Source organism: Anolis sagrei, chromosome 1 (genome assembly GCF_037176765.1).
Source record: "Anolis sagrei isolate rAnoSag1 chromosome 1, rAnoSag1.mat, whole genome shotgun sequence".
Classification (NCBI taxonomy): domain Eukaryota; kingdom Metazoa; phylum Chordata; class Lepidosauria; order Squamata; family Dactyloidae; genus Anolis; species Anolis sagrei.
The window spans coordinates 31099666-31112530 of record NC_090021.1 but is presented as its reverse complement, the minus strand read 5'-3'; the positions used below and the strand labels follow the sequence as shown (position 1 = coordinate 31112530).

General features: G+C 40.8%; 1 protein-coding gene across 9 annotated transcripts in view; it reads right to left on the bottom strand.

Annotated features, from left to right (window-relative positions):
- The window catches only part of SYT14 (synaptotagmin 14), a 117707-nt gene that overhangs the window by 69432 nt on the left and 35410 nt on the right, over nucleotides 1-12865 (bottom strand). The gene's annotated exons all lie outside the window — the stretch shown is intronic.

The window sequence follows — 12865 nt, the reverse complement described above, 5'->3', positions numbered from 1 at the left end:
TACTCATCATGCTGGCTAGGTCTAATGGGAATGGCAGTTTAACAATATTTGGTAGGGCCACGTTTTGCACCTTAGATAATTAAAGTTCGAATTCTCTTTCCAAAGCCTCTTCCTTTGTCATAATGGCTTGCTACACTAGCTACAGTATATAAAGGATAAACTAGACCAGGCCTGCACAATATGCAGTCCATGGTCTATATACAGCTTGCACACTAGTGCAGCCTGCCAAGCGCTGCTGCCACCCTACCACCACCACTTTCCCCCACCACTGCTGCCCACCATTGCTTGCCCCCAATCCGCCTCATGCCCATTCCCCTCTCCATCCCCAGGGAGGAAGGAAGGGAAGAAGGGAGGAAGGAGAAAAAAATAAAAAAGAAAGAAAGAAAGAAAGAAAGAAAGGGCTCTTCTACACTATGTTAAATCCAAGAGTAGGTAGGTCTACTGGAAGGGCCCAAAGAAAGAAGAGCAGGGTGAGGGAGGAGGGAAGAAAAACGGAAAGGAAATTAGAGGAAAGGAAAGGAAAGGAAAGAAGGAGGAAGGAAGGAAGGAAGGAGGGAGGAAACAGAGAAAGAAGGAAGAAAGGGAGAAAAATGGGTAGCTAGATAAAAGAGAGGGAAGAAATTCAAAATTCAGAAAGCGTGGTATCATGTTTTGAACCTTAGACTATGGCTCTGAAGCCACTGGTGATTTTACACTACACTCTCAGCCTCAGGGGAAAATAAAGGCAAATCTCCTTTGAATAAATATTGACAATAAAATGTTACAATAGTCGCCTAACTCTGAAACAACTTGGAGACACACAATAATCCTAATTAATCATTAATTCTATCTTACTTGGAAAATGGGGTGCTTATTTGTGACCCCAAGAGGCCTAGCTGATCTAACTTTGGCCCCTTACTACTGACAAGTTGTTCAGGCTTGCCATAGACTGAGATGGCCACAGCAAAATTTGCAGGAGGAAAAGACAATGGGGCTGTGTAAATGAACAGATGAAAATCAGAGTGCACATACGTGATCCATCTTCCCCTGCCTTCAACAGTTACCAGGAGTTCAAAAACATAGGAAAATTCCCTCCCCTAGTTCATTCCCACCCCATAGATCTTTTCGTAGTTTGAAAGGGCCAAGATAATCATGGAATTGTAAAAGGCTACAAATAGTAAGCCTTCTAATCAAGGTGAAAGAAGAAAGCGCAAAAGCTGGGTTGCAGCTAAACGTCAAAAAAACCAAGATTATGGCAACAAGAATGATTGACAACTGGAAAATAGAGGGAGAAACCGTGGAGGCCGTGACAGACTTTGTATTTCTAGGTGCAAAGATTACTGCAGATGCAGACTGTGGCCAGGAAATCAGAAGACGCTTACTTCTTGGGAGGAGAGCAATGTCCAGTCTCGATAAAATAGTAAAGAGTAGAGACATCAGACTGGCAACAAAGATCCGCCTAGTCAAAGCCATGGTATTCCCTGTAGTCACCTACGGATGTGAGAGCTGGACCTTCGGGAAGGCTGAGCGAAGGAAGATCGATGCTTTTGAGCTGTGGTGCTGGAGGAAAGTGCTGAGAGTGCCTTGGACTGCGAGAAGATCCAACCAGTCCATCCTCCAGGAAATAAAGCCCGACTGCTCACTGGAGGGAAAGATACTAGAGACAAAGTTGAAGTACTTTGGCCACATCATGAGGAGACAGGAAAGCCTAGAGAAGACAATTATGCTGGGGAAAGTGGAAGGCAAAAGGAAGAGGGGCCGACCAAGGGCAAGATGGATGGATGGCATCCTTGAAGTGACTGGACTGACCTTGAAGGAGCTGGGGGTGGTGACGGCCAACAGGGAGCTCTGGCGTGGGCTGGTCCATGAGGTCACGAAGAGTCGGAGACGACTGAACGAATGAACAACAACAACAAATAGTAAGTTCAAGTGGCAAAATAGAGTTTTTTAATTTTTAGACCTGCTTTGCAGATGTGACCAGAAAACCACCTTTCGACTTAAGTAACCACAACAGTGTTTCTCAACCTGGGGGTTGGGACCCCTGAGGGGGGTCACAAAGGGGTTTCAGAGGGGTCGCCAAAGTCATTGGGTTCAGTGCTCTCCGGATGTAGGTGAACTACATCTCCCCTAAATCACTGATAATTCATCACAAATCCCTCCAGTATTTTCTGTTGGTCACTGGGGTTCTCTGGGGGAAGTTTGGCCCACTTCTATCGTTGGTAGGATTCAGAATGCTCTTTGATTGTAGGTGAACTATATATCCCAGCACCTACAACTCCCAAATGTCAAGGTCCATTTTCCCCAAACTCCACCAGCCATAAGGAAGTTGTGAATGAATATTATCTCTTTACTGGTAATATATTATGGTGATGATCCAATTTTTCATCTATCAGCACATTAAAGATTCTGTTTGTTAACAAGTAAATCGTCAAAGATAACCTGAGCAGCTGGTATAGGACAAAAGATCTTTGTTGTGTATGAAATCTTAGTAAACTTATCCCCACAATAACATCAGTGCTGCATGTCTGGCTGTTTTTAATTGCTGCCCAGGCAATCAATAGGCCTAAGTCTGAAAGATGGGAAAATGTTTATAACATCTTCTGCTGGGTGTTCCATAAGAACTTCTGCACAAGAACTGGTGGCAGGCCCCAAACAAGACCTATAGTTTGCAATGCAGAATGATGGGGCTGCCAATGAAAAAGATTTCCTGACCTTAACACCTACCTTTACGTATATTTACCCACCAGACCAGGAGGTAGCTGCCTCTGCCGCACTCCACTCCTTCTCTACCTCCCTTCCCTTCTTTCCATCCTTCCCTCCCTCCCTTTCTTTCCTTTTCTTCCTTCCTTCCCATTCCTTTCCTTTCCCCCCTCCTTCCTTCCTGTCCCTCCCTCCTTCCCTTCCTTCTCCTTCCTTTCCTTCTTTCCCTCCTTCCCTTCCTTCCTGTCCCTTCTTCCTTCTTCCTTTCCTTCCTACCTCCATTCCTTTCCTCCTTCTTTCCCTTTCTTCATTTCCTTCCCTTCCTCCTTTCTTCATCCCCCCTTCCTTTCCCTCCTTCCTTCCTTCTCCTTCCTTTCCTTTATTTCCTTTTTCCTTCCTTCCTCCTTCTTTCCTTTCATTCCTTCCCTTCCCTCCCTCCCTTTTTCCTTCCTTCTTCCTTTCCTTCTTTCTATGTAAGATATAAATACAATATTTTATATATTGTTATATAGATGACTATATGTTACTATTATATATTACTATATAATACAAATTAAATAGACTTATAGAATAGAGTTGGAAGGGACAGTTAAAAAGTAACAAGAGGAGGAGGGAAAGAGGGAAGGAATGAAGGAGGGAAAGGAGGAAGGAGAGAAGGAGGGAGGGAGGGAAGGAAGGAAGGAAGGAAGGAAGGAAGGAAAGAAAAATAGAGAAGCAAGGAAGGAGAGAAGGAAATAAAAAAAGTGAAAGGAAAAAGACAGGGAAGGAAGGAATGATGTAACCAAAGAGCAAAGAAAGGGAGGAAAGAAACAGGTAGAGATGGAAGAAAGAAGAAGATAAATAGGAAGGGAAAGAAAAAGAGGAAAGGAAGGAGAGAAAAAGGGAGGGAAGGTTGGCTACAGCAACGCGTGGTGGGTACTGCTAGTGTAAAAATAAACTTATTTTTGAAATCTGTGCAAATATTAAATAAATATGATACATTGTAAACTGGCACTGTCTCAACAATGGGACAATAATATCGCATCCAACGTTTCATCATAACTGCTAAAACTATGAGGTATTTAACATCCAAAATACTTGTTGGAAATAAAAAATAGACTGTCTGTGCTGAAAAAAACTTGAGTCTTTTATTTGTTTATGAATTAACAGAATTCACTTTTTAAACAAAATTAGTTGTGTGTTTTAATTACACAAAGTTGCACAATCAGTTATTCCAAATTCCTAATGTACGTTTCAACAATATTTGTGTTGCAAGTCTAAAATGTCCTCTGAAGTTCTTCACTTTTAATATGAGACAGAAATTTCAAAAGTTCTTTACAGACTGTTACTGCTTTTTAGTTTTTTATTGCTGTTGCCTCCTTTTTCTCCTTGCCACTAAAATTCTACGATGTGCAGGAATCCTTCCTTCCTTAATGAGATGTAACAATGACTGTTCTTCTTTGTTTTCCTGCATTCAAGGCAAATTTATTTATATTATATTTCAAAAATATCTTATTTTGAAATAGTTTACAAATATTCTTAAGTATGTGCTAAATGTTTTTACAACAATATTCTGACAGTATTAACATTAATGCTAGATTCAGCAAGGTACCATATTCAACTTGTACTCACTATCCCTTCATACAAATACTTTAATTACTTAGATTATGTAATATCAAAGGTAAAAAAAACATGGATTCATTTTCATTCCCAAGAAAAAGAGTCCCAATGGTTGCCTTCATGAAATTAAACACAGGCTGGATGGCCATCTGTCAGGGGTGCTTTGAATGCAATTTTCCTGCTTCTTGGCAAGGGGTTGGACTGGATGGCCCACGAGGTCTCTTCCAACTCTATGATTCTATGAATCTATGGTTCTAGGAGCCTGGATGTCACATCAGTTCACTTTCCTGATATGACATTGTTCACATCAATAGAGTGCTAATATAAGTCATTTTTAGCGTCAGCTGACAGCAGATGTATTATCGCAAAAGCTGTTATTGTGCTCCTTCAAGTAATTCTCAAGCTATTGAAACCCTAAGGTAAATTGATCACTGAGTTTCCTTGGCAAGATTTCTTCAGAGGTTTGCCATTGCCTTCCTCTGAGGCTTAGAGAATATAACACATGATAACTCAGTGAATGTCCATGGATGAGTGGGAATTTGAACTCTGATCTCTCAAAGTCATAGTCCATCACTCAAAGAACTGCCAGAACATAATGAATCATAAAATCAAATAGCATAAAGAGTATGGGAGATAAGAATGAGTTGCTTACCTGTAACTGTGTTTCTTCGAGCGGTGATCTGTGAAATTAGCACATATGGGTTTATCCGTGCATGTGTGGTGCAGTTCGGAACCTTCTAGACCAGTGGTTTTCAACCTGGGGCCCCCAGATGTTTTTAGCCTTCAACTCCCAGAAATCCTAACAGCTGGTAAACTGGCTGGGATTTCTGGGAGATATAGGCTAAAAACATCTGGGGACCCCAGGTTGAGAACCACTGTTCTAGATCTCTAAATGAAACATTTGTGGTTGTAGCCCCACCCACTCTCCCCATAGAGAGGGGCTGAGCCTCAATTCCCAGCCGCAGCATCTAAGGCTAAGAGGCATGATAACAGCGAGGAGGATGGGCTGCTGATGTGCAAATTTCACAGATAACCACTCAAAGAAACACAGTTACAGGTTGTGGTTGTACCCCCGCCCACTCTCCCCATAGAGAGGGGCTGAGCCTCAATTCCCAGCTGCAGCATCTAAGGCTAAGAGGCATGATAACAGCGAGGACAGGTACAGATTGGACAATTTTAAAGAATATCTAAAATAAACATGACAGATAAGAAACAAAACAGACAGAAAGGTCTGGATACAGACAAGAATAAAGACAATATATTATAGATAATAGTCAAAATAAAAATGGAAAACAAGACGAAGAAAGACGAAGGAAGGAAAGAAAAGGAGGAAACCAACCCTGAAGAATCCTGGAAGTCAAATGGAATGAAGAACGAACTTTCTTGAATCTTTTCTTTTAAATTCACACTTTAGTACTTTTCTACACCCTTTATCTTCCTATATCCCTCCCAATTTTAGCTATTCCCAGCCCCTTCCCATCCTTTAGTTTTCTCCCTTACTCCTTCTTTAAATTCGTTTTCCTTCTTTCTTTCTATATTTCACCCTATCCTATCTTATTTTAATAATTGTATAATTTGAAAACTTTAATAAAGAATATTAGGGAAAAATAATAACAGCGAGGAGGATGGGCTGCCGATGTGCAAACTTCACAGATTACCACTCAAAGAAACACAGTTACAGGTAAGCAACTCATTCTCCTTCGTGGTGTGTGTAAAAATGCACATATGGATGACTGGCAAGCTACTCAGCTTGGAAGGCGGGATCATGCCAGTGAAGAAACGAGTATGGCTCTGCCAAAGGCAGCCTCCTTCCTAGATAAGGCATCCAGTTTGTAATGGCTGGCAAACATGAGAGGAGTGGACCACATTGTCTCCCAGCAGATGTCATCTAGAGGGACTCCATGCAGAAAGGCTTGTGATGTGACCATCACTCTGACCAAATGAGCCTTAATTTGTTGTGGTGGTTCACGGCCAGCAAGTTGGTAGGTCAGGTGAATAGTCACCGTGATCCAAGAGGAAAAGCACTGCAGTCACTGTTTGGCTCAGAGTGTTGGTGCAATACTTGAGAAATACAGTCTCTCCGCCCGTCTTCAGGTTGCAGGTGACTGGTTGGTCCAGAGTGTCGCTGCGATACCTGGTACTTGAGAAATACTGGCTCTCCGCCCGTCTTGAGGTTGCAGGTACAAAAGCAGGTGAGATGTCTGGTGTCTTAATCAGCTGTAAAAGATATGGAAACAGAGGGAGCACGATTGCCACAGATGACTTTTGCTGGGAGAATGGAATCACAGGATTCTCTACCATTGTTGAGGGCTGTGGTGTTGGCATGTTCAATGCGCATGTCAACCGGATCAGTGGTGCCGAGAAATTTTACAAATCCTCCAAGCAGTGTTGCTCCAGTCCTTCAGGTGTTGGTGGGGGTAAGAACCTTCCTGAGGCTCCTCAGGCTCAGATTCGTGATCATTCTTGACCCTAGAGGCTGTAGTGAAGAACCTTCCGGGACTGGTGCTTCTGGTCATGAGGTCCTGGGGGTAGGTGCGACACTGTGGCAGTTGGGGAAATATTACCCCTGGGCCTTGGTTGGCCATGAGTATAGTCTTGCTGGCAGCCATGGCGTCTGCAGGGCTCACACTTCCTGTTGTAAGCAGAATAGTATGGTCACCATGCTCCCGATAATGAGGGAAGCATGGGTCCAGTGAGAGGGATCCCAAGTGGTAATTTGGGCTCCAGGAAGGGCTTGAGATCTGAGAGGTCCATGATCCTCTTGAAGGGGAATGGCGTCTATACTTGGCCAAATAATAGGGACGCTGAGAATGGTGGATAGATGATCTGCCTCTTGAGTGTGAACGTGATCTCTGGTACAGACGATTTAGCTCTTGTGTGTCTCTGTGGTGGTATCGGGTGTCGATAAGCAGGTCCCTCTCCTGCTGTCTGCGTTCATCTGGAGCCAATAGCATGAACACTGTTTGGGGTTGTATAGCCGTATTCCTTGAGCCCAGGGACTACTGGGGCTCAATTGGGGTCAATTGCAGTAACTTGTCATAGGCCACCGAAGCAGGCAGTAGCAGTTGCTGGGCTGCCGGTGACTGTTGTCCCACTGACTCTAGTGTGTGTGTGTGTGGAGGGGTGCTTTTTGGCTCTTGGCCATGAGGTGCTTTAGCCTTTTTGGCCTTCTTGCATCTCTCCTTTGCTTTCCCCGATGGTGCTGGGAGGTTGGCGTTTTTGTCTGTTTTGCCACTTGGCAGGATCTGGCAAGCATTGCAACAGTTCCACAGGAGGCCTAGCAATGTCTTCCTTCTGTACCTGCTCCTCCGGAGCTCCGGAGGAGGCGGAATGGCCAGTGTCTCAGCCAGCAAGCCATCGGCTGTGTGTAGCTCTTGAGGCAGGTGCTTGTCTGGGTGCATGGCTGGCGGAGTGAGGGCCTTTTTGTAGAAGAGTGCCCACAAGTATGTCTCCCTATGCCACCATGCCTGGGGGGTGAAAGCCTGGCAGATGGCGCAGGCCTGGGTGACATGGCCCTTCCCCAGGCAAAGGAAGCACTTTGCATGGACCTTGGTGCTGCAAGCAGAACACTTTCTAAAAAAAGAGGAGGCCATAATGGCAACTAGCCTGTCACTTGTCCAGATCATGGGATAGAGAGGAGTCAAGGTAAGTCCAATGCAGTCTGAGGTTGAGGGAGGGAGAAACCAGTGTGTCCATTGCAGTTCGAGTCAGAAAGCCGTTAAAAAACGTAACAAGTAGCAAAGTGCAGCACAGAGATCAGCACAAGATCAGCAAAGACAGAAGAGGTTCCTAGCTACAGTCAGCAATGGAAAAAGTAACTGAGGCTCAGTCCCAGCAACAGCAACTCTATGGGGAGAGTGGGCTAACACCAAATTTTTCATTTTGAGATCTAGAAGGTTTCAAACTGCACCACTCATGCGCAGACAAACCCATATGTGCAATTTCAGACACCGCAAGAAGAATTATTCATGCACTTCAAGCTTTTATTTTGTTTTATCACAAAATGTGTACTAAAGAAAAGAAAAAATTTATCTGCCAGTGGCAAAAAACAAAAGAAAACTTCTCTTGTATGGCAATTTTTTCCTAGGATCCTGTTTTCATTTTCCAGAAACAATCCTTAGATACAAAGCAACTTTGAAAATAAATTCACAAAAATTGAGCTTTTTTATTCATTGTGATAAGTCAGTAGCCTAAAATAGAGAATCAGCTCTTTGCTTCCTTACCTATTTTATGGACAATTTTGAATTACCCAGGAAACCATCTGTATATTCCTTGTTCAGTGTACTACAATATATAATAGTCAACGTTTTCTGTTTTCCAGGATCAAAGCATGTGATAACTATTTGAGGGGCTGTTTACACCTGAAAGACTGTGTACTACAGTATAACTGAAGATCAAGTTAATTTTACACACACAGACATACTATAAATATAAATAGAGGGGGAGGGGATGAGTGGATTAATCTTAAAGATATGGGTGTGCCACAACATTTGATTGCATAATGCACTTAGGATAAAAGGGAGTTAGATAAACTCAAATGAAGGAAGCCATCACTTTGAGTTGAAAAGGCCCAATCATAAGTGTTAGTGACAAAGTAACTCAGAGGTTCTCATTCAGGGCACCAGCAAAAGCCTTAGATGACTTAATGGCAACTAGCCACAACACAGTACACACATACTTGATATTCAGCTGGGTAAAATAAGCACATTTAATCACATCCATTTCAGATCAGATTCCCCCAGAGTATTAATATATCTGCCTATTATTCTTACAATTTTATATTTCTTAGAACAAGAGAGAGAAAAGACCCTATTCACAATCTAAATATTACAGCAAAGGCTTGATCCCTCAGTTCTGCATATACGAAATACATTCTAAGACAAACAAGTTTCATGTGTCTCACAAAGTACTCTCCTTGATATCAAGTAAAGGGAAAATCTTCTTGGCAATACACAAGAAGGCTAAGAAGAGTAAGGAGTGCTAGCTTTCAGATTATTCTTTTTGAAACAGTTCCTTTTACACACCTCAATGTGAATGACGGAGATTTTTCATCCTTACTGACGGAATAAAGAACCTGCAGTTTTAATAGTTAACATTCCATTATATCTGGACCTTTTCCACCTGGGGATGAATGGAAAGGAACTGTGGAAGAGTACTGCAATATATGACAACTACAGCAAGACTGCTAAACATGAACAATTCCAATAATGCCAACAAAAGGGGGCTAGTTATTAAAATTTACTGACTTAAAAGAAGTGGGAAAACTGTCTATATTGATTAGAGAAAAATCACTAAAGAGAATTTGTAAGGATTGAAGATCCCAAATTACTATTGGCAGGAAAAAAGAGAATGTTATATTAATTGTAGGTTTTCATTATTATTACTGGTAGGATTGTACTAACTCATGTATAAAATCAAGAAAAGATGTTATTGCTATAAATATTTGCACATAAAGGACAGGCTAGGACAGGTAGGAAGAAACCCTCAAGAGCCATCCAGTTCAACCTCCTGCCATGCAGCCCATTTAAAAACCTCCAAAGACCACACTCAGAGGCAGCATATTCAACTATCAAAAAATCTCTTATCATCATAAAGTTCTTCCTAATATTTACGTGGGATCTCTTTTCTTGTAGTTTGAATCCATTGCTCCGTGTCCTAATCTCTGAGGCAATTTGTAAGGACTGGAGATCCCAAATGACTATTGGCAGGAAAAAAGAGAATGTTATATTAATTGTAGGTTTTGGTGATTAGTACTGGTAGGATTGTACTAACTTGTGTATAAAATCTAGAAAAACATTTATTGCTATATATACTTGCACATAAACGACCCTCATACATTAGGCTAGGTTTTGAGAACAAAATTATAGAGTTGGAAGAAAACCTCAAGATCCATCCAGTCCAACCTCCTGCCATGCAGCTCATTTAAAAACCTCCAAAGAAGGAAATTCAACCACACTCCGAGGCAGCATATTCCAGTATCAAAAAATCTCTTATCATCACAAAGTTCTTCCTAATATTTACGTGGGATTTCTTTTCCTGTAGTTTGAATCCATTGCTCCGTATCCTAATCTCTGAGGCAATTGGAAACAAGCTGGCTCCATCTTCAATATGATATCCTTTCAAATATTTAAACATGGCTATCATTTTACCTCTTAACTTTCTTTTCTACAGACTAAACATATCCAGCTCCCTAATAGGGCATAGTTTCCAGACCTTTTACTCTTTTGGCTGTCCTCTTTTGGATACGTTCCAACTTCTCAATATCCTTCTGGAATTGCAGTGCCCAAAACTGGACACAGTATTTCAGGTGAAATACATTTTTGCAAATCTGTAGTTTTTAAGTGTGTTTGAAAAATCTTTAGAAAATCATTAGATAATTTGAATAGTTCAGTGATACACTGCCCTGCTATTTTCTTCCTCAAGTGATAGATACCCAACTTTTATAATGTCATCAATTCTACTTCCTTTTCTTCCCCCCGCCCTTCATAACTGCCCAATATTTCCTTTCCTCCATCATCCATTCCTCTCTTATGTACATGTAATCACATGGCATGATGCAAAAAGCTCTGCAAATGAACTCTAAACCCATCGCAAGTAATTCACTGAACTGAAACATAATATAAGAGCTGTCCTTATGGAATTTTCTGAGATATCAAGTCACTCCAGGATGAGGACTATGCATAGTAGTACTGTGAGAAATTATCAGAGGGCTATTTGCCAGACAAAATGATGAAAGAATGTCCATCAGCATGTACAGATTATAGATTTATAACCAGGATGAATTATGATTACTTAATTTAAAAGAAGAGAGAGAGAAAAACAAGTGAAAAGGTTAAAAAGAAGAGATAAAGAACTAAGGGGTTTTGCTATGTTAGCTGTTGGGTAAAACAAAAAATACTGGTGCTAGCAGGACATACCATTAGCTTTCTTAAAGCTCAGTATAATATTGCCAGTATTCTGCCATGAAAAAACCAGCCGAAGGTTATGGTATTTTAGAAACAGAACAAGTAATACCTAGTTCAAAGGATAACAAAATACTTATCAACTGACCTTATAGGTAACAGAAAGAATTATCCCAACAGTGTAGTGGGAAAAATATTTAATAAATGCCATCTGAAAGTCATACCATTTTAGAATAGATACTTCTTAATCACAAAATACATTATCAAAAACAATACAAACCATCATACAGTGCATATTTTATGTGCTATGCTATTTTTATAGGAGAACTTTTACAAAGATTTTTTTTCAAAAACTGAAATACATTCCGATTGATGGTTATGAACTCTGCTGTCTTTTCATATGTTTCTTATATTCAGAAACAGAAAAAATCTGGAAGTATCATTATACTATTACATTAGTTGAAATAACACAAATATTACATGTGACTGTTACTTAGTTTCAATGTCCGGCTTGTTGCAAAATAAATATCCCCCCCCCCCCCCCCCCAAAAAAAAACACCAAGTAAAATGCTTGGTTTACTGTTGTGCAAACTAAGTACATCTCAGATGAAAGCTAGTTTCTTGCTTGGAAGCCTGCTCATATTCCAATATTCTACTGAAAAACAGGTAATCCTCCTTATTCATGTAAGAGTTGACTGTGGGAGAAGGTGTTCTGCTGTATTCTTAAAATTATTTAAGAAGGAGCCCACACCACTTAAAAACAGAACAGATATACCAACTCCTGTAACCTCCTACACCAGAATAGTTGCTAATAAAAATGCTACAACATTACAAACAATAATGCAACAAGCTACTTTGGAACAGCATTATACAGCCAATAACACACCTTTCTTAAAAAATGCCAGAACCCACAACAACGCATTTTCCTAGTAATGAGCAATAGAAAACAATTCGTTTAAGAAGTAACATTCCAGGTTCTACTTTCCCAGCAGCCCAGGCAGCTACACACTCTCATCAGCCAGATGCTCCCACAGCCCTTCTGGATCCCTGATTCTAAAAAAATCTATTGCCTTGGCCTACTATTCTTTCTACCAATGCTACTATTGTTTCCTTATGGAGAGGAAAGAAGAGGGGTCCTATTGTTTATGTAATGGGAAAATGCTGTGTATCTATGAGTCTTGGGAGGGGGGCAGGTAGGGTTTTCCAGTTGAATTCCACAAAGACTAAGAGATTGAAGAGGAAACTTAAAAGCCAATGCTACCCTAGGGTCTGGAAATCAGAAGGCAGGCAAATGCGGGCTTGCTGGGAAGAATGCATCATTTGGCATAATGCATCAACCTCTACTGTAGTCAAGAAGATCATAACAATGACCATTACAAATGTTATACAGCACAGAAAATTTACAAGGATTCGCTTTAGACTTATTAGAGGATTTTGTTAACTCTATTGCAATAAAGAGAACAAAATGACTCTGTTAAATGTCTGAATATTTAGCTGGTTGAAAAAAGTATTTTAAAAAGACCAACTGACTTGACAAGGAGAGAGACTACAATAACAACTGACTTAATGTTCAGCATTTTCCAGTAAGAGAAAAAAAATGAGAAAAATCATATCACATTGAGCTGGACACTGCAAGCATATGCTGATTCTCACGATATTCCAATTAATTTCTCAACAATTAATTA